Here is a 25,445-nt window from a genome sequence, read left to right as displayed (position 1 = left end):
AATCGTACAAGTACTGCGTGTAATGACTGTAAACAATTTGTTTGTAAGAAACACTCACGACTTATTGCAACGTGTAAAGCTTGTGATACGTTTGAAAATCCTGCATTCTAATGTTTTCTATTTACCTCGATTTTCAAGAGAGAACCCCCGACCCTGCAAATTATGTTCGGACCGGTAGTGATCTATTCTGTTACTTCACTCTTGCTCAATATTGTTTATTCTGACAATAAGTTACCTTTAATTTACGTCTATGGTTACAAACCTTTTGTTAACAGATTACCGGTTTTCGTCTTTAATGACCATCATCATATCTGCAGAAAAAATTGGAAAAACATGAATACGCTCGCAAACTGTCTACAGATTAAGAACAATACATAGACCATTATGAAAAATAGTACTGACAAAATTTACATTTGTGCGCTTTAAATAGGAGGAGGCATACCTGTTTCATAAAAACAAAGTGCTAATGTACTGCAGCCAGAGTGGCATCGTCAAATGTTAAATGCGGAATCAGCACCAGCATCGTCAAATACATGTAGATAACATCACATCCACAAGTCATGTTGTCAGTAGTACTACTGTTTAAAACAAGCTGCCGTACAGTAGCCACAAGTTCAGCAGATGTCGCTATGTGTTGTAAGTTCACCAGATGTCGCTAATGTTGGCATACACTATTTTTAAATAATTAATTGAAACAGCGATAGTAAATAGGGATACAATAGTTAAAGTCTGTAATAAACTTATAACGTATAAAAGGCATTACAGTAATAAAAAGCAATAAAAAGAAGAATACGATAAAAGTAAGATTGTTAAAAAGAGGAAGAGTTAAGAAACAGTGGTTGACATCTGCTCTAGTGCAAATATTCTAGATAATGACATACATATTAAACACCGATGATAGTGCACCGGGTAATATTAAACAACCATAAAACATGTCGCTAAAGGAGCCACATTATCTGATTAATGCAGTCTAGGAAATGAATTGAGAAGGAACAAGAACATAAAAGAGCCATGCCTAAGCCATATGAAAACGAAGTCAATATGTGATGCACTCAGTACTAGGTGAAATTATCAACACACAATATATAACAGAGGCGTGCAGTCATTAGAGTAAAACATTGCCAAATAAAGCAAAGTACGCATTTCGCACAAAGTCATTTTACCAGTTAAGCTGTTTAGTTGGTTCTTTATTTGTGGTTTGTAAATCTCAAGCTCTTCTAATTGATCAAGACCACGGCTTTTTTCCGGTTTGTGTGCCTGCTGTTTGTTGAACGTTCCTTCGGCCTACTGTAGGGGCATATGACGTCTTTTTATAGAAAAGCCATTAGCTACCGCAATCTGCTTTAAAATGCTAAGTTCTTTACGTATTTAGTTTTTGTCCGAAGGTAAACGAAGGGGCTAGTGAACCATGGAAGTGAAGAAAGCTTCTGTGTATCGGGGAGGAACGCATGAACTGACATTGATGATACTGTCTGTACACGTTTGTTTCATAAAAGTCGAAAATGGTTCAAATAGCTCTGAGCACTATGGGACTTAACTTCTGAGGTCATCAGTCCCCTGGAACTTAGAACTACTTAAACCTAACTAACCTAAGGACAGCACACACATCCATGCCCGAGGCAGGATTCGAACCTGCGACCGTAGCAGTCGCCCGGTTCCGGGCCTGGCAAATAGAAAAATGTTTTGAAATGTCTGATGTTAGATGTGGCTTTCAGGTTAATAACAACCTAAAACTGCGAATAAAACATAAACTGAAAGGGAACTATGATAAATTTGATGGTTCTGGAGTATACAGGATTAACTGCAGTAACAGTGACAAATATTATGTCGGTCAAACATACCGCTCTCTTGAATAAAGGTTTAAGGAACACTCACAGCCACGAAAGAAAACGACTTTGGGATAGCATTTATCTGATACTGGCCATTCCATAGGGAGCTTTGAGAATTGCGTAGACATTCTTCACAGAGTGGAAAAATATCGTGCTCTTAATCTGTTACAAGAACTCGAAAGTTATAAAGCGAAAAACAAACCAACTAAACTGCTTAACTGGCAAAATGACTTTGTGCCCAATGCCTGCTTTGATTTATTTGACAATTTTAACTGTAATCACGGCTTTTTTTCCCTTTATTGTTATTTTGACACCTGATACAAAGGTAGACCGGCAGCGGCAATACTACGCCCCTCTTCGGCCACGGATAATACTTTGATTACATGTGGAGACATCGAAATACGAAACAACCCGATGGATAGACAACAGTAGACACACAGAGTTAAAAATACATGAAGTCGATCACAAATGCAGCGTCCAAAGAAAAACGTTCAGCACTCGGGCACTAACAGAGACGACGGAAACGGAACACGTGAACGAAGGAGCACAAATGACGAAACACTGAATCACTAACACGATGGCACACACAAAAACACTGGCGACGATCTCCAGCGCGCGAAAGTTCACTTGACGTGTAGGAGTCGAGGGACCTGCCACAGGGTAAAAAGGAGGGGACGAGGGAGAGGGGAGGGTGTAGACGCCAGTGGCAGAGGAGATGGGAGGTGGAGGAACGAAGGTAAGGGAAGCCTGGGGGGAGGAGGGAGGGAGGAAGGGAGGAGGGAGAGAAGGGAGACAGGGTGCCATCAGGAAAAAACACAGGGTGCGGTAATCAAAGTTGGTAGGAGGGATAGATGGAGGGGATGAGGGCATCATGAGGGAGGGGGAATTGGTGCAAGCCACCTCAGGCGAGGGTATTGAGAGTGGAGAGGTGGAGAGCAGTTGGGATGCGGGAATGCATGCGTGGCAACGGACGGGGGTGGGAGAGGATGGGAGACACAAGCGCGTGAGGTGGATCAAGTTTGCAGGAGGTGTAGAGGATCCGTATTCGTTCGAGGAAAAGGAGGATATGCGGGAACGGGATGAGGTCATATAGTATCCGCGTGGGGGATGGGAGGCGGATGCGTTGGCGAGGCGGAGCGCATGGCGTTCTAGGATTTGAAGGGATCTGTAAAAGGTAGGAAGGTGGAGATCCAGACGGGATGAGCGTGGCAGATGATAGGGCGGATAAGGGATTTATAGGTGTGGAAGATGGTGGAGGGGTCCAGAACCCATGTGCGGCCAAAAGGAGCATGAGGAGACGGAGTCGGGAGCGCGCCTTTGCTTGCATAGTCTGGAGATGGGGGTCCAGACCCCAAGTGCGGCCAGAAAGGAGCTTGAGGAGATGGAGTCGGGAGCGTGCGTTGGCTTGCATACTTCGGAGATGGGGGTCCAGGAGAGGCGACGGTCAAGGGTGACGCCAAGGTACTTAAGGGTGGGGGTGAGGGCAATAGGACGGCCGTAAAACGTGAGATAGAAGTCGAGGAGACAGAAGGAAAGGGTGGTTTTGCCTACAATGATCGTCTGGGTCTTGGAAGGATTGACTTTGAGTAACCACTGGTTACACCAAGCGGTGAAACGATGAATCTAATCACTGCACGCCTCTGTTATATATAGTGTGTTGATAATTTCACCTAGTATTGAGTGCCTCACATATTTACTTCGTTTTCATATGTTTTACGCATGACTCTTTTATGTTCTCGTTCCTTCTCTATTCATTTCATGGACTGCATTAATCAGATAATGTGGGTCATCTACTGTTACGGAATTTTTGGGTTCTTTTCTTGCAACGGAGTGCCGCGGGTACGAGAGGCCTTCTGCCGGTCACTTTCCTCCAACCACTTCCCGCCTGTGCGGAATTCTGGAGTTAACGCTAACAGACGGCGCTGATTAAGTGCAGCACTATGTTTTCTTTCATTTGTGGCTCCTTTAGCGATTTGTTTTATGGTTGTTTAATATTACCCGGTGCACTATCAACGGTATTTAATATGTATGTCATTATCTAGAATATTGGCACTAGAGCACATGTCAACCACTGTTTCTTAACTCTCCCTCGTTTCAACAATCTTACTTTCATAGTGTTCTTCTTTTTATTGCTATTTATTACTGTAATGCCTTTTATTCGTTATAAGCTTATTATAGAATTCAAATATTGTGTCCCCCTTTATTTTCGCTGTTTCAATTAATTATTGAAAAATAGTGTGGGCCGACATTAACGACATCTGGCGAACTTACAACAGAAACATCATGTGGCTACTGTGCGGCAGCTTGTATTAAACAATAGTACTACTGACAACATGGCTTATGCATGTGATGTTATTTATATGGATTTGACGATGTTTCTTTAGGTCTTTGTTTTTATGAAACAGGTATGCCTCCCCATATTTAAAGCACACAAATGTATATTTTGTCAGTACTACTTTTCATTATGCTCCATGTATTGTTCTTAATCTGTAGACAGTTTGCGAGTGTATTTATGTTTTTCCCATTTTTGCTGCAGATCTGATGATGGTCATTAAAGACCGAAACCGGTAATCTGTTAACAAAAACTTTGTGACTATAGACGTAAATTAAAGGAACCTTATTACATATACGGGTCACTGTTTTCTCGCGACAATGTCGCAGCTTGTGTATTCTGTTAAGCAGCTACCTATTATTTTGCCTGTCAAATTCTGGTTATATTTTATTGTAGGTTTTATTTGTAAGCTTGTGGAATTGGCTGTATTCATAATGTATAATTCAGTTCGATATCGCGATTTGTTTCTAATGATTTTTACCTATCGGAAACAACGTTATCGGAAACACGGTTGCTACATGAGCGGAAAAGCCGATTTTCTGGAGGTAGCAGTCAGTACTGCAAGCGCACGCTCGTGCGAGTTTCACCGGAAGGTTAAATAAACGCTTCTGACCAGACTCTTTTTTCACGATTGGTGAGCCGCTGACGGTCAACCTACGGCATCTGGAACAATCTCAGTCAACAACGTGTGTTACGGATGGTCTTCCATCATTACACAACGTTCTGCTCGCTCAGAGCTCACTCAGCGACTTCCGCCCCTGCACATGCTAGTACTACATTAACAAACAACTGCTGTATCTCTACGCCGCTCGTGGAGCTCAACTGCCGATATTTAACCCATCTCGACCAGTGTGCGGCAAAACTACGTTCAGCTTTATGTAAGGAGCTGCGGCCGTCTCACAACATTTGCTGAAATATTCCCGTAGTTGAGCAGACAACGTTGGTGTTACGTCAGTGTACTTTTCGTTTTGCATGCACAGTACCTCTGAAACTGCCAGTTTTCTGATCTTTTTACGTGACTCTGTGTAGAAATATAAATGTATGTTGACAATCACTGTACATATGTGACAGGTGTTTTCTATTAAGGTATCATTATGTCTCGGTCACGGTTTCAGAATTGGAAGGACTAGTGCTCATTGGCCACCACGTGAACTTCTTATTAGTATAATATTTTCCACGCAGCTTGTGCAGAAATGATTCATGGGAGTCTTATGAATATTCTTGGTTTCCTCAATGAAAGACTGGTTCGCGGAATAGTCTTAGAAGGTTTTCGCAAGATACACAGTGTCTTTCTTTTGACATTTTTGCCCTAGTTATTTCAGCTAGCCGTCATTTTATGCGTGCGATGTCTCTTGATACTAATGATTAGTAAGATACCTATCAAGAATAAAATGAAGTCTGGCACAAGACTTAACCTGCAGCTAATATTTTGTGGGCTGTTCATTTCGTATCCCTTCATTCTTTTAACTTCAATCATTTGAGAAGAAATAATTTTGCTACCTGTTGAACGTTTAGTGGAAATCTTATACGTCATTACGTTTCATGAAGTGCTCTACTGTAACTACATCTACATTAATTGTTGCCAGTATTAGCAGCTGGTTGAAGTCTTGTTAAGCTCAACTTTAATTTTACTAGGAAATATTCTGCGCAGACAACTGCAGGAGCTTGCATTTACTACAAATCGATAGTTTATTATTTGACAGAAACGGTCAAATAACATCCCTAGAGCTCGCCAAATTATTATTTCGTTGGTTGTATATGACGTTCCATCCACACTCTATTAACCAATCAAGTGGCGTGTTGCAATTGATGCCCCATACGGAGGAGACCACTGTCCTAAATATCCATATGGCATTGAATTCGAAGTTGTTATGGAGTCTACATACACGAGCACACCTTCCTTCGTGAATCTGTAGTACGAGCTGTGATTCACTTCATTTGGGAATCTCCACCGGCTTTTATGCAGAAGGCTTCTTTGTTCGATATGTTTATGTTTCTGAACTGAGCATATGACCGAAAATTTATAAGGCACTAGATGTGAATAACTTAAAACTGTAGTCTGTGAATTTGTTACATTTTTTATAGATGGGCTCGACCTGTGGCAACTTGCCGACTTTCTCGTGCGATCGTGAGTTATGTTCAATGGATATTTCTCAAACATTATGAACCCAGTGCCTCCTAGAATGTATGGGCTTCCTAAACTACATAAACAAGATGTTCCTATTCGTCCCGTTGTATCATCATTCATTGCTCCATCTTACAAACTAGCCAGTAAACTGGGTGTCCTAATTAAGAGCAAGACTAAATTCAAACCAAAGCATGGTATTTCAAACTCTGTGGACCTAGTAAACAAGTTGAAAGGTATATCTGTCCCACACAGTGATAAATTAGTATCCTTTGATGTCAGCAGTTTGTTTTCTAACATGCCAGTAGTAGTATGCATTGTTATTCTGACAGAGCTGATGCACAAGTCTAATGTCAATCCTGTAGAACTGAATGACTTGAGACTGGCCACATAGACATGCCTCGCACAGAACTATTTCCAGTTCCAAGGGACTCTTTAAAAACAATTAGATGGCTTAGCTATTGGTTCCCCCCTTAGTCCACTGTTGGCTGAAATATTTATGGACCATTTTGAACAAAATTTTCTAAAAACAGAACCTTTGAGTGCAAACATCAAATACTGGTTTAGGTGTGTAGATGATGTCCTGTGTATGTGGACTGGTACTACAAGACAACTCAACACATTCTTGAAAAACCTAAACAGTCAACATAAAAATGTCCAGTTCACTATGGAGATTGGCAACAAATCAATAAACTTCTTAGATCTCGCCATTGACATCAGTACACACACACACATTGTTTCAAAATTTACAGAAAAACAACAACTAACTTTGTATTCCACATAGACTGTAGTTTCAATAGTTGAGGCTTCATTTTAACTGGCACTTGTATTACTGTCCATGTTTAACACCCCTTGTAGTTTTCTCATCAAATACTGTTCATATTTTACTTTGCTCATTTATTTAATGAAAAATGTTACACAGCCACTGCTTTGATCATAATGTTAATGTTAAAATGCAGTACCACCACACTCTTAGACTGTAGGTTCCCTCAAACACCTCCATTTTCCGGCATTTATTTATTTCTGTTTATCTTATTGATATTGCTTTAAGTTCCTTATGTATTATGTATTTACATTAATAACTCTCTTGTTTTAATTTGTTGTGTATCACTCTCCATGTTTCATACCTCCTGATGAAGCCTTTCTTTATTAGTGTTTCATACCTCCTGATGAAGCCTTTCTTTATTAGTTTTGTTTATTAATAGAAACTGTTGTGTAGGCATGCTAATCCTATTATGTGCTAAAGGTTTTCCTGTCTACTCCATTGTTATTCATGTACAGTTCAGTTTTTACTTTTCCATTGCAAAGATGTTACTTAATGTATGTTTCTACATCAGTCTAGATGTGTTACTTCTCTTCCAATGTTGTCTGCTAACACTTAATAACTTCTTTCGTGATAATACTCAGTAAATGTCTGAAGATGGCCTTGTAAGCCGAAAACCGGTTTACAATAAAAGTAATATTGTAGAACAAAAGCAAACTGGTGCTTTTCATTTATTATGATGTTGTTCTACCAAGAACCGACGAATGATTCTCTTACTATGATTATTGAGGATATTCGGACCTTCTGTGCTTACTGAGTTTATATGTATGAGTGAAGCGAAATGATTAAAACTGCCACTTTCTGCAACCATGCGTAGTGAATACAGTCCTTTCGGGAAATTTGTAGCGAAGAAAAGGACGAGTGATGGAAGCGCCAGAACAGAGTCCGTAAAATGTTAGGAAAGTTTTATTATATCCCGTTAACTCCCGCTATTAACTCACCGACTGTGACCCGAGAGCACGTAGGTAACGAACAGGGCGTGATGTGCAACCATTAAGCGCACTCGCTGATGGTATTTCTCTGAAAGCGCCCCTCTCAAAAGGGAGCAGCATAAAGGGGTAAAAGAGCGGTATTCTTTGAGCTAAACGACCAGTAACTTTAGGCCGCAGTACAACTCCTTGCCGGCAGACGTCTTCACGAAGGTGAAACGATTTGCAGCCTAGGTAATAAAAAAGTGAGAGGGAAGGGTACGGGGAAGTTGCCGCCATTGTGTGTACACACGCGGCTCGCGATTGCCTCTAAAAGGGAGTGTGGGAAGATAATTGTCCCCCAGTAGCACGTGGCGTTGTTAGGGACGGACGGCATTGTCCGCTAATGCGACGGGCCGCTGCCTTTGTGCTGGCGCAGCGACATATCGGCCCAGCTTCCTGCGCGACGTCGCGGCTATCGCATCTGGGGCCAAAGGCCGTGGAGGAGGTCGCACAGGCCGTGTCTCTGAGGAGCGGGGGTTGGGGGAGTGGTGGCGGCCCTTCCAAGGCAACTCCGGCCCTTCCAGGCCGCTCCAATTTCGCCCACTCGGCAAAAGAGGCCCGTCTTCGATTTAGATTCAAATTACTCCGCTCTTCGCAACTACGTCCCCCGCTCGGACGAGAAGAGGTATTTCCAGTTGCCTCTCCAGTGACACGTTAAAACAGTGGCTCATTTAATCATTCCAGTTTAATTGTTTAGTTTAAGTACTCCCTTACACTGGCTAAGGATTTCATAGCTTATTGCTCTATTAAAGTGTTTCAGTAAGTAATGAGTTTTATAATCATGTTATTATGCACACTGGTGATTCTCACAACGTGTACGACCACAATATTGATTGCTGTTTCCACGACACCCTCGCAGTCCACAAAAAAATGTGATAACTGCGTTAGTGGTGAGAATAAAAACTTCCTATGGAGGCGAACACTCTTTTAACATTTTTACTTGAATTTATATTTACTTTTATCTTTATCGGCAGGAGTGTCCCAGGGAAGTATGATAGGATCGCTTTTATTTGCTGTAGACATAAATGATCTGGCGAATAGAATAAGCAGCTGTCTGCGGCTGTTTGCTGCTGACGCAATGGTGTAACGGAAGGTGTCGTTGTTGAGTGACTGTAGGAGGACACTATGGTGACTTTGACAAAATTTCTGGATGGTGTGATGGATGACAATGCAAGTTAATGCAGATGAGAATAAAAAACAAACCCGTAATTTTCGAATACAATCAAGTAAGTTAAACACCTAGACATAAGTTTGCAAAACAGTATCAATGGAATGACTGTAGGGGACAAGGTGTATGGTCGACTCTTGATTATTGACAGAATTTTGGGAAAGTGTATTTCATCCACACAGGAGACCGTGTGTAAGAGACTAGGGTGACCTACTGTTGAATGCTGTTCGAGTGTTGGGATGCGCACTAGGTCCGATTGAAGGAAGACATCGAATCAAGTCACTGGCGGGCTACGACGTTTGTTACCGGTACGTTTTAACAACGCGCAAATATTAACCGTGATACTTCGAGAACTCAAATGGGCATCACACCTTTTCGGCCGGCCGGGGTGGCCGAGCGGTTCTAGGCGCTACAGTCTGGAACCGCGCTACCGCTACTGTCGCAGCTTCGAATCCTGCCTCGGACATGGATGTGTGTAATGTCCTTAGGTTAGTTAGGTTTGAGTAGTTCTAATTTATAGGGTACTGATGACCTCATAAGTTAAGTTCCATAGTGCTCAGAGCCATTTTATTAACACCTTTTCGATGAGCACTGTTGAGAAAATTTAGAGAATCGGCATTTGACGCTGACTGCAGAGCGATTCTACAGCCGCCAACGTACATATCGGGTAAGGACCATGATGGTAAGGTCAGAATGATTGGTCCTCGTACGGAGGAATATAGACAGTCGTTTTTCTGTAGCTCTTTTTGAGAGGAAGAGAAAAGGAGATGACAATGGTAGAGCAGATCCTCCTCCACGCACCATTGCTTGGCTCCCGGCGTGTGCAGGTAAATTACACCACAGAAAGGGCTCGCTACATATTATAATGCATGCTGTGAATTACGTTGCCATCCACCACCCGTTCACACTGTGTCTGTATCTGAAAGCTTAATTATTTTCCCGTATAAATTCATAAAATATTAATAAAGAGCACGTAGAGAAAAAACTGAGAGAAGTTATACTTTGTTATTCTTGGCCACAAAGTAGTGGTTACCAGAAAGGGAGTTTTGAACAGAACTGTAGTTGAAGGGTAATACCGTACAACCAATGATCTTTGTTTCCTATGAAAGTTGTGAATTTCTTAAAATTAGTATTGGGTTAGGTTTAGGCCACAGACATGTGCAAAACACGCCCACGGATTATGTTTGAAATGCATTCGCGACGTAAGTCAATGATAAACGATGTGACGCAGCCGTCAGATAATTATAATAAGATAGTAGCCAGTACGAATTAAGAAATGAAGGGTTGTCAGTTTCGTGGAATCATTGCGTACCTTGTATTACAATGATGCGCGGTGTGGCACACGCATAGTGTTAAACGATATTAGCAAGATCTGTTACTTTTTCGCAATTATAGCCTTACCCCCTCTGAGCAGAATCCTTACAACAAATAAATAGGTAGTCATATATCCAACACTGAGTCACAAAGAGTATTGAAGGGAGCTAACTGTTCTGGAAGGTGATGACATAAAATTTTTTATTCAACAAACAACTGTAACTCGCTTGCGATAAAATAACCAAAACTGTTATTTAGCCAAATTAACGCCAAGATTGCTTATTTTAATCGTTAATGAAAACCACTTCAGCTTTTTTATTATAATTTATTTAGCTGCGGCCGGTTTCTTTCTTATAATATATTGTCACGTAGAAGAAGATGTAAGTTGATAAATAACGAACACTAACTTCATTTAACGGAGGTTTATTCAGCTCTTGAACATACCAGAGCGCGAAGCAAACTGCCTCCGACCAGAACACATACAAAACATTCAGGTACAATGATTCTTGACAAATGTGGACACTCCTAGAATGTACTCGAACCGAATAAAGAAATTAAAATGGTACGGTCCAGGTGAGATTTTAACTCACGATCTTCCGTTCAACAGTTTAGTATCAAACACTACAGCATAGTACTAATCAGCTTCTTGTGTGACATTTCTCCCTCCTTAACAGAAGAGCGTCTCGCTGTTACGTCCACCTAGTCCGGGAACGAGTCATCGGTCATGCATACTCTGACTCACGACGGCTGATGCTGTCCCTGGCGGTGATATTCGTAGAACTTCCTTCGCCGCTACGCTCTTCGTAACCTTTACGCTTGTTACCTGTCGCCGGAGCTTCCAATTTAGGATCCTGTAGGGCTTCATTCGAAGGACGTGGACGGTATCTTTGATCTTTCTTCGTCTTGAGTCGGGATAGAAATCTTCAATTTCATAAGTAACATCAGGCAACCTTCTTACAACCTTATAAGCTCCAAGGTAGCGTCTGAGGAGCTTCTCAGAGAGACAAACCTTCCGAACGCCTGTGAAGATCCAGCCGAGGTCACCATGCTGGTAGACAACAGGGCGGTGGCTCGCGTCATACCTTCGGCGATCGTTTACTTAAGCCTGCAGCGTGCGGAGTCGAGCTAACTGCCGAGCCTCCTCCGCTCTGGTTAACACCTGGCCGATGTAGTCGTCGTCCACGACATCAGGATGTAACGGAAACAAAGTGTCCATCGTCGTGGTCGCCTCACGCCCATGCACCCGGAAAAATGGCGTAAATCCTGTGGTGTCTTGTTTGGCGGTGTTGTAGGCAAACGTCACGAAAGGTAGCACCTCAGTTCAGTTACTCTGCTCAGCATTGACAAACATTGAGAGCATGTCGGCCAAGGTCTTGTTAAGGCGTTCGGTAAGCACCGACGATTTATCTCTGTCACAAGATTCGATTGAAAAACTTTCCCTCGTTCCGTAATTAACGACGTTGGGGCACTATCTTTTAATACAATGCCTTCCACTATTAATTTTGCTGTATCGGTTGCTTCGGCTGTTTTCACGCATTATGTAATGGCATAGCGTGTCAGATAATCTTTGTAAACAACAATCCATCTATTGCCACTAGCAGACGTTGGAAATCGTCCGAGGAGGGCAGTCCCAACACGCTGAAAAAGGTGTTTCGGCTGGTGGAATTGGTATGAGTCGGCCAGGTGGTTCCTGAGAAACTGACTTTCTTCTCTGGCGCTCTCGACAGTGCGAAACGCAGTGACAGACAATCCTAAATAAACCTGGCCAGAAAAATCTCTTGCACATTCTATCTTAATACATCCAAAATGCACCGCCTCAGGTGTGTCAAGGAATTTCTGTAGAACATCTAAGTACATGTGTTTAGGAATCACTTCTTCCTGACGAGGACCACTGGTGACGACCAGGGGCTCTGCGAAGGCTGAATGATATCATTCTTCATCATTTTCTCTACCTCGTCGCGAATTATTCGACGTTCCGTTGCTGCCACACGGTATGCTCCCTGGCTTATTGGTTGATGGTCTCCAGTGCTATTCCGGTGCTTCACCGTCGAATTGTCTAATTTGCTCTTCACATGGCAAGTAGATTCTTCTGTTGTTCCTTAGTGAGATCTGGTGATAGTCGAGCTAGAAGATCTTGTTTCGTAGTGGTTGCGCTAATTTCGCCCACAGACTCGTCGTGGGAGGTTTCTATGACGCTCAGCTGTTTTTCAATTAACGGCTTAGCGTTTGCTATGCGCATGCGTCTTGGAAGGTTCTGCGGTTCTCGACGACAGCTAACTATCCACAATTCACCGAATCCGTTCTTAAACGAGACGACAGAGGCTGGGATGACCAAGTTATTCTTCAGTGGTATGCTTCTCTTACATTCCACTAAAAGATCCATGGGTTGATGCATGGAATGACACGTGACAGTTACCTATCTAGCGCTGACTGTAGGAATGATCACTTCATCCAGCACATATAGTTTCCACACACTCGGATGCACATCTTCCTCTCCACAGTATATCTCGTCTAGCATTATCTGCGAGCGACCACAATCTATATTTGACTGAGAAACTTTCAAAAAGTCACATCCGAGAATGACGTCATGACTACACTCTTGTAAGACGATGAATTCTAAGGGCTGTTTGGCCATTTGTACCTACACGGATGGTACATCTTCCTGTAGGTTTTACATGTTTCCCATTAGCCACTTTCAGCAGAGATGTATTGTTGTCGACGAATACGGTTTTCTGCAACTCGCGAAGGTACTTCTCCGAAATGACTGAATATGATGCCCCAGAGTCAACAAGAGCTTGTGCTGGTCTGCCATCCATGAGAATATCGACGTAGTTTCCTATCATTTTTGTGGTGTTCGACGGCCGAGGATTTTTCTCTTTAGCGGCGTCATCTCCGAGGAAGGTCGCACCCTTTAGTTTTCCAGGTTGCGGCGGCAAGGTGATCGGCTGGAGCTCCTAAACGGCGATGGAGACCTTTATCGGCGTGTTGGGGAGCGTCCTCTCCAGCGGCTAGCTTGCGGCGATGGTGACCTACTTCGTCCTGTACCCACATCATCTTGTACATCTTCGTCGGCCGGCCGAAGTGGCCGTGCGGTTAAAGGCGCTGCAGTCTGGAACCGCAAGACCGCTACGGTCGCAGGTTCGAATCCTGCCTCGGGCATGGATGTTTGTGATGTCCTTAGGTTAGTTAGGTTTAACTCGTTCTAAGTTCTAGGGGACTAATGACCTCGGCAGTTGAGTCCCATAGTGCTCAGAGCCATTTGAACCATTTGAACATCTTCGTCGTCCCGTGGTTAGCGTCGACTAAGATCGGTCTGCTGTCTTCTGGCGAGGGCGTCATCAAATTCCCGCCGCCTTTCTCGACAATAGCGCACCATATGACCCGGTCGTCCGCAGTGGAAATATACTGGTTGGTTATCCTGGGCCCTCCAGACGTCAGTCTTCCTTGGTGCCAAACAGGTTCCCCATGCGGCGTTGTACGAACGTAACTCCACCTGGGTCTCGACTTTTTCACCGTATTAAAGGGAAATACGGACGAGAGATTGGGTTCAATGTCTGTTCCATTTCCTCCCTCATGGCCTCTTGAAGCAAATCAGTTTTTTTGCTTGCCATGCAATCCAAGTGCATTCTGATCTTCCTCTCTCACGAAGATCACTTGTGAAATCAGTTGCTTAATCTATCACAGGCATCGATACGACGTTTGGAAGCAGGTCAAACTACTTGCGTGTAATTTTTTGAGATGTAATGTTTCGTTATACTGGCACCATTTTATGAAATGGTCTGCTGTCGAAACTTCCTTCACTAGTAGGGCTTAATACATGTCCTTAGCAACACCCATCATGAGATGCACAACCTTATCTTCCTCCTCCATTCTAGGATCCACTATTTTACACAGCTCCAAGACGTCTTGAATTTAGGATGCTGTAGTTTCTCCTGGGCGATGTGCCCTGAACTTTAATTTACATTCAGCCTTGCACCTTTCACTTCCGTCGTTGTGTGTCGCCGAAATACTTGAGCAGTTCCGCGTGGAATACTTCCCAGCATGTGAACTTCTCCTCGTTGTTCTCATACCATTGCTTGGCAGTGCCCTCCAAGTAGAAAAAATACGTTAGCCAAACACACGGTGTCATCCCATTTGTTAAATTTGGCTATACGCTCATTTACCTTCAGCCATTTGTTTGGATCTTCGCCATCGTCACCAGAGAACCCGGAAATATATCTCATGTGGTATCACACAGTTGCTGTCAACGTAACGTCGTCTTCTTCTGTCTCCATAAGATTGCGGTCTGTTGAGCATGGCTCGAACCCGGGTTTCTCGCCACGTAAATGGCAGCTCTGTCGTGGCCTGATGGGAGCCACCGTGTCGTCGATGATGTGCACTATCACAACTTCCAATACCCGGTGCCTCCACCAGAATAATGTCACGAGAAGAAGGTGTAAGTAGATGAATGATAAACACTAACTTCTCTTAACGAAGGTTTATTCAGCACTTGCACATACAAGAGCGCGGAGCGAACTACCTCCGGCCAGAACACATACAGTATGTATACACAACATTCCAGTACAGTGATTCTTGACATCTGTAGATACTTCTAGAATGTACTCGAAATTAAAATGATACTGCCCAGGCTAGATTCGAACTTACGACCATCGGAGCAACAGTTCAGCATCATAAACACTACACCACGGTACTACTTAGCTTCTTGTCATGTTACAGACTTCAGCAGAATTCAGCAACCAGAAGATATTCTAACAACGAAATTGGTCGTTGCACGACAAATGAGTAATAAAAGACGAGGTGGATTTCATTCATCAATTGGTGTCAGCTGTGGTGCTCAGCGTGACCAAGATTATTCTCTAAGATAAGTTGCCACAAAACTCGGTGTTTCACAGAAAACTCCCTTTGATGCATCAAGCACACGTATACAGCACAGCCTGCTTAGAAACTGCCGCCTGTGCTCTTGCAGCAAGTTTAAGGTGGGATCTAATGCGAAAGTGATCAAATTTGTTTAAAGAGTTTTATTAGCTCTTCATTTACTACTTAATACAGAAATTTCTTTTCCTGACAATTACTTTACAATTGTACCAGTAAGTGTGATAAAAATAATAGTTGGCAAAAGATAGCACAAGGCCACGAAACTTTCGTGTTTCGTATTTCCTCATATTATATATTCCTGCAGCGTTTTCTTCAAGTTTTAGCAATGGCAATGCAGGGAATGTCTGCACATCAAGAAGGCTGTGGGATTCCATCACTGCCACTGATGTGTTTTTTGGTTGATGGAGCTAGTTCACAATTGGTTGTAAAGGAGTAACTCTATGTAGAAACGATGCCGCAACAAATTTGTTTCCACAGCTGGAGTTGAAAATGAAGCATATGATGCTTATTTGGCTCTTAACTGTTCTATCGAGGCAAGGATTTGACCCAGGGACTTCTGCATTGTCAATACTAAAAGGGATCGATAAGAGGAGAACTTATGCAGATCACGTAAATGGTACTCAATTTTAACGTTAGATTAACGAAAGAAGACAAGCAAAGGAAAGACTGGATGAGGATAAAGAGGAGTATGGGAATTGTTCGCACTAGTTCATTCAGATAAAGTAAGGTCTAAGAGAGACACTGTCAATTCTTTGATTCAGGTTTCCCCTAATTTTCAATATGGAACCTATTTGTACCCTTACTAAAAAATCAAAACGCTGGAATACTTGCGTATGGCATACAACTAGTCAATACTACAGTGAAACACTCCATGGAATACATTTCCATTTACTAGAATAGTAAGGAATTTACGTAACACAAAAACCCTAAAATTTGGTACACTTCTTTCAACGGACGTTGGGAGAGCTGTACAAATCCAGCAAAAGAAGATGTAAAAATTCAGTTCCCCAGATATTTGTAGCAATGTTGTACCAAACATTGCACGAAAACATTAATTTCACTCTGAGAGGTTTTTCATAGAAAAAGAACATCTGAAATCACCTTGTTCAAAAAATTCAATTCTGTGTAATTAAAAACGTATAACGTAAATTAGAACGAATTTACATGTGTATGCAAACTTCCTGGAAACTGCTCAAATTCACTTTGACTGCCTTGAAATCTTTGTTCATCGAAAGGTTTTTTGTAAAGTACTGCAACTTTGCATCTGCCCCTCCTTCCACTTGTATCCCAGAGACGATTCACTACGGTACAGTTACGAAGTTAGTTGTTTAGAGCAAAATGTTGCAAATATGTGTGAAGTAATATAACCATAATACTGGGGAGTGCTGAAAAGTAATGTCTCTGTATTCTTTACGTGAATACTCTTTAAATTTTTTCAATAAAAAAATATTATTAGTATTCCAGAACGAGATTTTCACCCTGCAGCGGATTGTGCTCTGATGTGAAATATTTTTGGCAGATTAAACCTGTGTGCTGGAACGAGACTCGAAATCGCAACCTACACCTTTCGCGGGAAAGTGCTATAACGACTAAGCCACCGAAGCACGACTCGGTACTTCTTTCCTACCGTCAAAACTTCACATTAATAAGAAACTTCCTGGCAGATTAAAACTGTGTGCCAGACCGAGACTCGAACCGGGACCTTTGCTTCTTTCGGGCAAGTGAGGAGGGGGCGTGAGCCGTGTTTGGGTATCTAAGTTGATAGAGCACTTGCCCGTGAAAGGCAAAGGTCCCGAGTTCGAGTCTCGGTCTGGTACTCAGTTTTAATCTGCCAGGAAGTTCCATATCAGCACACAGTCCGGTGCAGGATGAAAATCTCATTCTGTTCACATTGATATTCTACGTATTTATTGTTCTTTACTAGGTACTTGCAGCCCTCTGACACTAGAGGACTTCTAACTGTGACATGGCGGTGTGTAACGTAACTATAACGGTGGGCGCTGAACAGCTTGATGTAACCGAGTTTCTAATTTGAAGAGTTCGTCCGCACTTCGAGCACCCTTCCCTTCAGCGTGGCAATAGCCGATAACACACGAGCGCTGGGATATATGCGGGACGACTTGGATTCACAGTCATCGATCATGGTCCGTATATTCCGGATTTAGCCTTATCCGATATTCTTGTTCCCAAAACCTGAAGACTCCCTTTGAGGATATCACTTTCATAGTGATGATGCGGTGCAAGCAGAGTTGATGCTATGGCTCTGTTAACACTGTCAAACAATCTACGCCGACAGTATCAAGAGACTGACATCTTCTTTCTCGTTGGTAGAGATGTTTTCGTCTACAGGATGACTATGATAACAAATAAATATATAGGTATGATGAACAAAAATGTAGAATATTAACCAGGTTTGTTAATCTAATAAGCTTTTTGCATACAAATTTCAGAGGCATTACTTTTCAATACGGTCTCTTAACTTTTTTTTTTCAGTCATCAGTCTTCTGAATTAATTTTATACAGCCCACCACGAATTTCTTTCCAGTGCCATCCTTTTGATCTCAGAATCGCTCTAGCATCCTAGATCCTCAATTATTTGCTGGATTTATCCAAGTCTGTCTTCCTCTACAGTGTTTACTATCTACAGTTCGCTCTTTATCTTGGAAGTTATTCCCTAATGTCCTAATAGATGTCATGTTATCCTGTCCCTTCCCCCTGTCAGCGTTTTTCACAGGTTTCTTTTCTCGCTGATTCTGCGAATAACATCCTCATCTCTTGCTTTATCAGCCCCCTAATTTTCAATATTTTTCTGTGGCATCACATCTAGAATTCATCTGTTCTATACTGTTTCCGTTTTCCCACAGTCCATGTCTCACAACCCTATAATGCTATGCTCCAAATCTGAATTCTGAGAAATTTCTTCCTTAGATTAAGACATATATTTGAAACAAGTAGACTTCTCTTGGCCAGGAGTGCCCTGTCTGACAGTGCTAGTCTCCTTTTTATGTCCTCCTTGCTCCGTCCGTCATGATTTATTTTACTGATTATGTAGCAGAATTCCTTAGCTTCGCCTACTTTGTCATTACACGTTATGATGTTAAGTCTCTCGCTGTTCTCATTTCTGTTACTTCTGTTTACTTTCGTCTTCATTCGATTTACTCTCAATTCAGTCCGCTCATAAGGTCCTGTAATTCTCCTTCACTTTCCCTAAGACAGAAATGTCATCAGTGACTCTTGACATTCACGTTGAATAGTAATCCCAATCTTGAAGTTCTCTTTTATACCGTCATAGCTTCTTCACATATAGATTACACAGCAGGCGGGACAGGATACATGCCTTTCTTACGTCCTTCTTAACCCGAGCGTTTCGTTCTTGGTCATCCACTCTTATGGTTCCCTCTCCTTTGTTGAACATATTGCATATCACTCATCTTTCCCTACAGCTTTCTCCCATTTTTCTCACGACTTCGAAAATCTTGTAACATTTTACATTGTCGAGGTGGTCGACAAATCGGATAAATGTTTCCTGATGTTTCTTTAATCTTGCTTCCATTATCAATTGTGGCATCAAAACTGCCCCTATCTGATGCTTTTATCTTTCCTAAAGTTAAACTGATCGTCATCTAACAGATCTCCAATTTTCTTTTCCATTTTTCTTTGTATTATTCTTGTCATTTTTTAAGCATGAGCTGTTAAGATAACGCAATTATTCTAGCAAATATTAACTGTTCAGATCTTGGGACAATTTTCTTCAGAGAGTCACAGGCTATGTTACCAGTATACCTGTAGGATCGTCTTTGCCTCTTAACTTTGGACCTCGCGAGTGTTTCCCTGCTAACGATAAAAGAACATGGGGGGAGGCTTCGTGATCAGTGAGGAACTGGAGTTTGTTTTGGAAGTGCGAGCGGCTCGAGGCTTCTGACGGTGCACGGCCCAAGGGTCAAGCCTGATGATGGTGGAGCGTCTAGTTCACTAGCGGTCACTGTCCCTCCAGCCAAGCAGTTTCTGTTAGTGGCCATCCTAGCGTAGTTTGGAGCCAACAGCTATTTGAAGCTATTTTTGAGGGGTTCGACGATAGAGGAATCTCTTGATGTCTTAAGGAGCGCAAAAACAGCCTCATCTTGCCCAAGCTATGTGAACTCTAGCCTCGCCTCCTTCTTGTTTAGCTCCTGGTGGGGTCGGTATTGCCTCCATGCATGACGAACCATACTGCAGTAAGGTTAATTGCTATAACAGTTTATTGAAAGCTGTTGTATTGCATGTTTCCCCCTCCCCCCACAGTTTTTAAAAATGTTGCTGTTTGTTAATTATCAAAAATCCTGTACTTGGTTTCAGTGCATGAGCCTTGTTTTACAATTATTGGCACCTGCGTATGAGATAATACCCTAAATTAACTTAGTGAAGTCTACTGTCCGTTATTGTCCATTTAATGGGTGCTGATCTTGTCTAGAAGTCCTACAACATTCTGGATCATAAGGTTATTTGTTAAACCAGCATCTTGAAGATTGCTGCCCTGCCTGCCCGCCCAATCTTTTTAATATAACTGTTTGTTGCTTATGAAAACGTATATTTGATTTCAACGAGTGAAAAGGTTATTGTTACTAATGGAAGCTGTATATGAGAAACTTGTCCGCCCCTGGCAGCTGAATGGTCAGCGCGAAGGAATGTCAATTTCAACGGCCTGGGTTCGAGTCCCGGCTGGGTCGGAGATATTCTCCGCTCAGGGACTGGGTGCTCAGTTGTCCTTATCATCATCCTTCTACCGCCATCGATACGCAAGTCGGAGAAATGACGTCAACTCGAGAGACTTGCACCAGGCGATCGGTTTACCCGACGGGAGGCCCTAGCCGTAGGGCATTTTCATTTCCAATAGAAACTTCACTAAACTAGTTCAGTGCATTAAGCAATTACAGATCTTCTAAAAGAATTTACCTGATTACTTAATAAGGTAATTTGTGAAGCTGCTTATTGAAACCCGCAGCAACTGGGTACATTTTTTCAGTCAGTGACCACCTAATGCACTGAACAAGCTTAGGAAAATTTCACGTAAGCAAATGCCCTTAATCATACATAATCATAAAGGCTCCTGTTATTACACGGAAAACAGAAATCCAGACTATTGTAAGCAGCTCGTGTTCTAGGGTCGCTGGCACGGTAGCTCAGCATTTTTAGTCAGAGAGCTGGCTGGTCTTTGCAATAAAAAACTTAGTGAAGGGATCAACAGCGAAATTCAACTGATGCCATGTAACGTCAGCTATGACCAAATACAAGGAGTAATAATGAAAAAAGGGCGAGGGTAGAGTCTTCATTTAATAATCAAAGCTTAATCGAACCTGGATTCAAAAACCGCCACCAGTTAATTTTCGGTTAATAACCAGGACTGGAGTCCGAAGACTTCCGGCGTAAGAAGTCACCCTCATTCCACCAACGGCCTTGTGAAAGAGGGTGGAAGAGCGGATGAGGTTCATGGCACTCTCTTGTCCTTGGGGTGGGATACTGCCCCGAACGCGGAAGAATCGGCAATGATCAACGGCATGAGGATACAGGCAGTGGAAACTACTGCATTAAAGACACATAACGTGTATTCAAAGGATATGTGGCCTGTAACTGCAAAAATTACGAAGATCTTTCCGTTGGCAAAAGATCTCCGGGAGGGGACTGCCAAGGAGGAGATGATCATGAGAAGAACACTGAATAAGCAACGCAAGAATAACGTACTACGATTCGGGAGTGGAATGTCAGAAGACTGAACGGGGCAGAGAAGCTAGAAAATCTGCAAAGGGAAATGCAAAGGCTTAAGCTAGATGTAGTAGCGGTCAGTGAAGTGAAATGGAAAGAAGACAAGGATTTATGGTCAGATGAGTATAGGGTAATATCAACAGCAGCAGAAAATAGTGTAAGGGGAGTGCATGAGCTGGCATACTGATCTTGCGATAATTCTCTCACTTGACAGCTCCTGTAGTCTTCGGAGCTGCGTAGATGATATTTTTCCGAAAGTGAGATGGTATGTCGCCCGACTCAGGCATTCTACACATCAACGCGAATAGTCGTTTTGTGGCCACTTCTCACCTGATTTTAGGAAACCTGATGGAATGTTATCTGTTATCTGTCCCTTCTGCTTTATCTGATCTTAAGTCCTCAAAATATCTCTTAAATGCTGTCTCTGATACTGGATCAGTCAAATCTCCCCCCTGTGCTCTTTCCACCTATCCGCTCTCTCCTCTGCATTTAGCAGTGGATTACTCATTGCACTCTTAATATTAGCACCCTTGCTTTTACTTTCGTCGAAGGTTGTTTTGACACTCTTATGTACTGAGTAAGTCTTTCCGACAATAATTTCTTTTTCGATTTCTTCACATTTTTCATGCAACCATTTAGTCTTACCTTCGCTATACTTAACTATTTATTTCATTGCTCAGCGACTTGTATTTCTGAATTCCTGAATTTTCCAGAACATTTTTGTACTTTTTTCTTTCATCGATTAACTAAAGTATTTCTTTTGTTACACGTGGTTTCTTCGCAGGTACCTTCTTTGTACCTATATTTTCCTTTCCAACTTCGGTGATAGCTCTTTTTAGGGATGTCCATTGCGCTTCAACTGTACTGCTTACTGAGGTATTCCTTATTGCTGTATCTGTAGCTTTAGAGACGTTTAAGCATATTTTCTCATTCCTTAGTACTTACGTATCCCTACTTCGTCCTGCTGCCGTTATACCGTTCTCTGTTGCTGTAGACATTACCCTATACTCGTCTGACTAGAAGTCCGTGTCTTCTTTCCACTCTGCGCCCATAACGTATGCGACAACTGTGTTTCCGTCTGTCTAATGTTGTCGCGGTTCACTTCACCTCTTAAACTAAACAATCTAATCACTGAACGTAGCTTCATCACGGGATACTAAACGTGAGAGAAGTAAAGAATTAACAAAGCACTATATATGTAGTTTATCTCCTTAACTGAAGTAGCAGTCCAGCCCTGTTTGGTTTGATACTCCCACGTAGACAAAAAACGCGCCATTGAGCCACATGCAGAGTGATTAGTCTCAAGTGGCATAACGCGTTGACTTCTGTGTACTGCGTTCAAAGATTCACTGAATGCGCGATACGTCTTGAAGCAACTTAGGGCAGCAGTCTGTCGATTTCCCCTCACTTACGGAACCTGTGTCCTCAAAGTGTTGGATCCACTGTCGAGCGCTTGGAGATCAAGTGCTGTGCAGCCGACGAAAACGACGCTGCATAGTTATACCACAACTTTATCTGTTTGCTGCATTATCGCCGTCAAGCCTCTGCGTTTGATGGGTACAGAACGAGTGAGCGAGCAGCTTCACGAGGGCGACTTCTGCGGGATAGACCACGAACAAACTCACAGCCGGCACAATGATAAACTTTGAATTCTGATGCATAAGTGAATTTCTCATTTTCATTCATGTGGAAGTATAAGTGGCTGACCGAAAAGTATCCGTCTGAGGGCGTTGCTGCAGCGTGTGTGCAATGTAGTGCGACTCCGATGCTTGTACATAAACACCGACTTGTAGATAAAGGATCAGTATAGCATTCGTGTCTTTCCATGTGGTGCTGCAAATGCGGGAACGTGAACTACGGCGATGTTGTTATCTACTGACTCCAAAAAGGATCGGCGTGCCGATATTTTCTTGGCTACCGAAGGGCAAACACCGATAGACAATCATCGGATAACGAAGAAGGAGTATGAAGCTGAATGCCCAGCGTTATGGAACGGTGCGCGACCAGGGCGCAGCTGATTCATAGTAACGCACGTCCCCGTATCGCAAATGTCTCAGTTCAGAAGTTACGCCAACTCATGTGGGAAGCACTCGAGCAATCGCCCTGTAGTCCTGATCTCTCTCCCTCGCTATCATCACACCTTCAGTCCCTTAAAAAAAAACCTTGCATGGTCGACGATTCCTGTCGGAAACGGTGCTCAGCAGGCAGTTACGGACTTGTTTACGCAGCGGGACGCGATGTTTTACCAAACCGGTATCTTCAAGATGGTGCGTCGACGAGATGATTCCGTCAGTGCTCACTGCAGTTTTGCTTGATAGGCATACCGACTCAGGACTGCAAGACCTTCGAGCAGAAACTTTTAGTTCTCCCCTTGTATGAAAGTTGATTGAGCTGCTCTCAACTCTGGGTTTTACACAGGTCACTATGCCTTCAAATACCACATGCAGGATTTTCGCATTCTCTCCCTCACTCCGTGCAAAACCACACTCCTAGAGAAATAATGTAGGTTTTTGTAGGACATTTAACTACATTAGATTCGTACTGGAATACGTTTTCGCTGGTGCCACGTTTTCTCGATTTATTCAAGAAGAGCGTGTTCGAAGACCACTTTTGTATGTTTTTCTTGAATAATTGGCGAACAGCAACCTGTAGTGAAAAAGCATCTGTGTATGAAATTTAACTACATCAAAATTCCTACAAAAACTTTGCGATCGTTTTTTATATAGGACTAATAATTTGCAAATAGTGAGTGAGACATGATAATCTTGCTATAAAGACTTGAACGTGTTGAGGGTTGCATAAAATCCAGTGGGATAGGCACCTGAATCACCCTGTGCTGTCTCATGAACTACACTATATAGGCATGGCGTATACAACCAGTGAGCTAAATGAAATGATTTCACTTATCACAGGAAAATGTAGTAACATATCTTAAATGAAATCACTTTCCATTAATGTACCAGAAACTATACAGAAACTGCACTTGTGAGTAAGAATCGTAGCCCCAAAATGAATGAATTTATTTTTCTTAAATGAAATTGTTCTTGAAGTCTTTAAGCGGTTCACAAAAGGAAAAATTGAGAAAAAATTCCTACGTCAGGCAGTTCGAAAAAAGTTCTAAATGTTGCATATCTGCAACTTCTTGTGTAAACATACGTTTGCTAATGAGCAAGCTGCACAATACAGAATAGAAGAACTTAATGACATTTATTTTTGTTTGTAATACTGAGAAGCGCTAACAGAGCTCATGACAAGAGCATTACAGCTGCTATAAACATTTGCATCAGATGGGCTACTGAGAGGCAGATGGCTCCAGAATGCTCTCAGATACTGATTGAAGAAGTGTTGCGCAGCAGATTCAGCGATAGCAAGTGGCTGCGTCTGGTAAATGAATAATTGTGTTGGTTACATAAATCATTCATGCCCACCTGTATGGAAAATGGGTTCATTAATTACTTGATTAAAATCATGGCACAAGTGAATCTGACTATCATAATCATCCTCAGAGTGCTCAAGTGAGATAATGATGGATCTTAACTAAGCATATGTGCAGAAGTCGGCAATGATACAACTTAATTAGTACACGGCTAAAGCAACATCTAATTAGGACAAAGATATGACATACCACTAACACTGATTAATTTGGGAAAGTTATCGAAAAGGAGTCGTGGTTCAGAAACAATATCATCCTAACAAGTTAACAGCATGGAAAGTAGCAACGTTAGTACTGAATGGTGAAATGAAAAAACGTACAACTACTCCTGTCACCCTGGTCATGGATGAGCCTTCATGACGTTACGAGGGGCGTTCTATTGGTAATTCAACACTTTTTTTCTTCGGACCGTGAAAAAATGCAGAATTTGTTGCGGGGAATCTTCTGATTTTTCCGTTTCAATCCCTATAGTTTCACGAAGTTCTGATAGATGGCGGCGCTGTACGTACCTATCAAAATGGCGTCTGTAATGGAGATTCGTTCCGCGAAGAGAGCTGTCACTTACTACCTAGTGGCGAAAAACCAGAGCATTTCCGATATTCATAAGCGCTTTCAGTGTGTCTACGGAGACCTGGCAGTGAACAAAAGCATGGAGAGTCGTCGGGAAAGGCGCCTGTCACCTCCGCAACCAGGTCGCACAAACCTGTCCGTTATCCCGCTTGCCGGCCGACCGCCCACGCTTGTGACTCCAGAAATTTTGGAACCTGTGGGCGCTCTCATTCCAGGTGACTGACGGATCACAATCAAACACCTCTTAACTCCACTGGACGTCTGTG

Source organism: Schistocerca nitens, chromosome 8, assembly GCF_023898315.1.
Source record: "Schistocerca nitens isolate TAMUIC-IGC-003100 chromosome 8, iqSchNite1.1, whole genome shotgun sequence".
NCBI lineage: Eukaryota > Metazoa > Arthropoda > Insecta > Orthoptera > Acrididae > Schistocerca > Schistocerca nitens.
The sequence above is the reverse complement of the archived record's forward strand: the minus strand, read 5'-3'. Positions refer to the sequence as shown.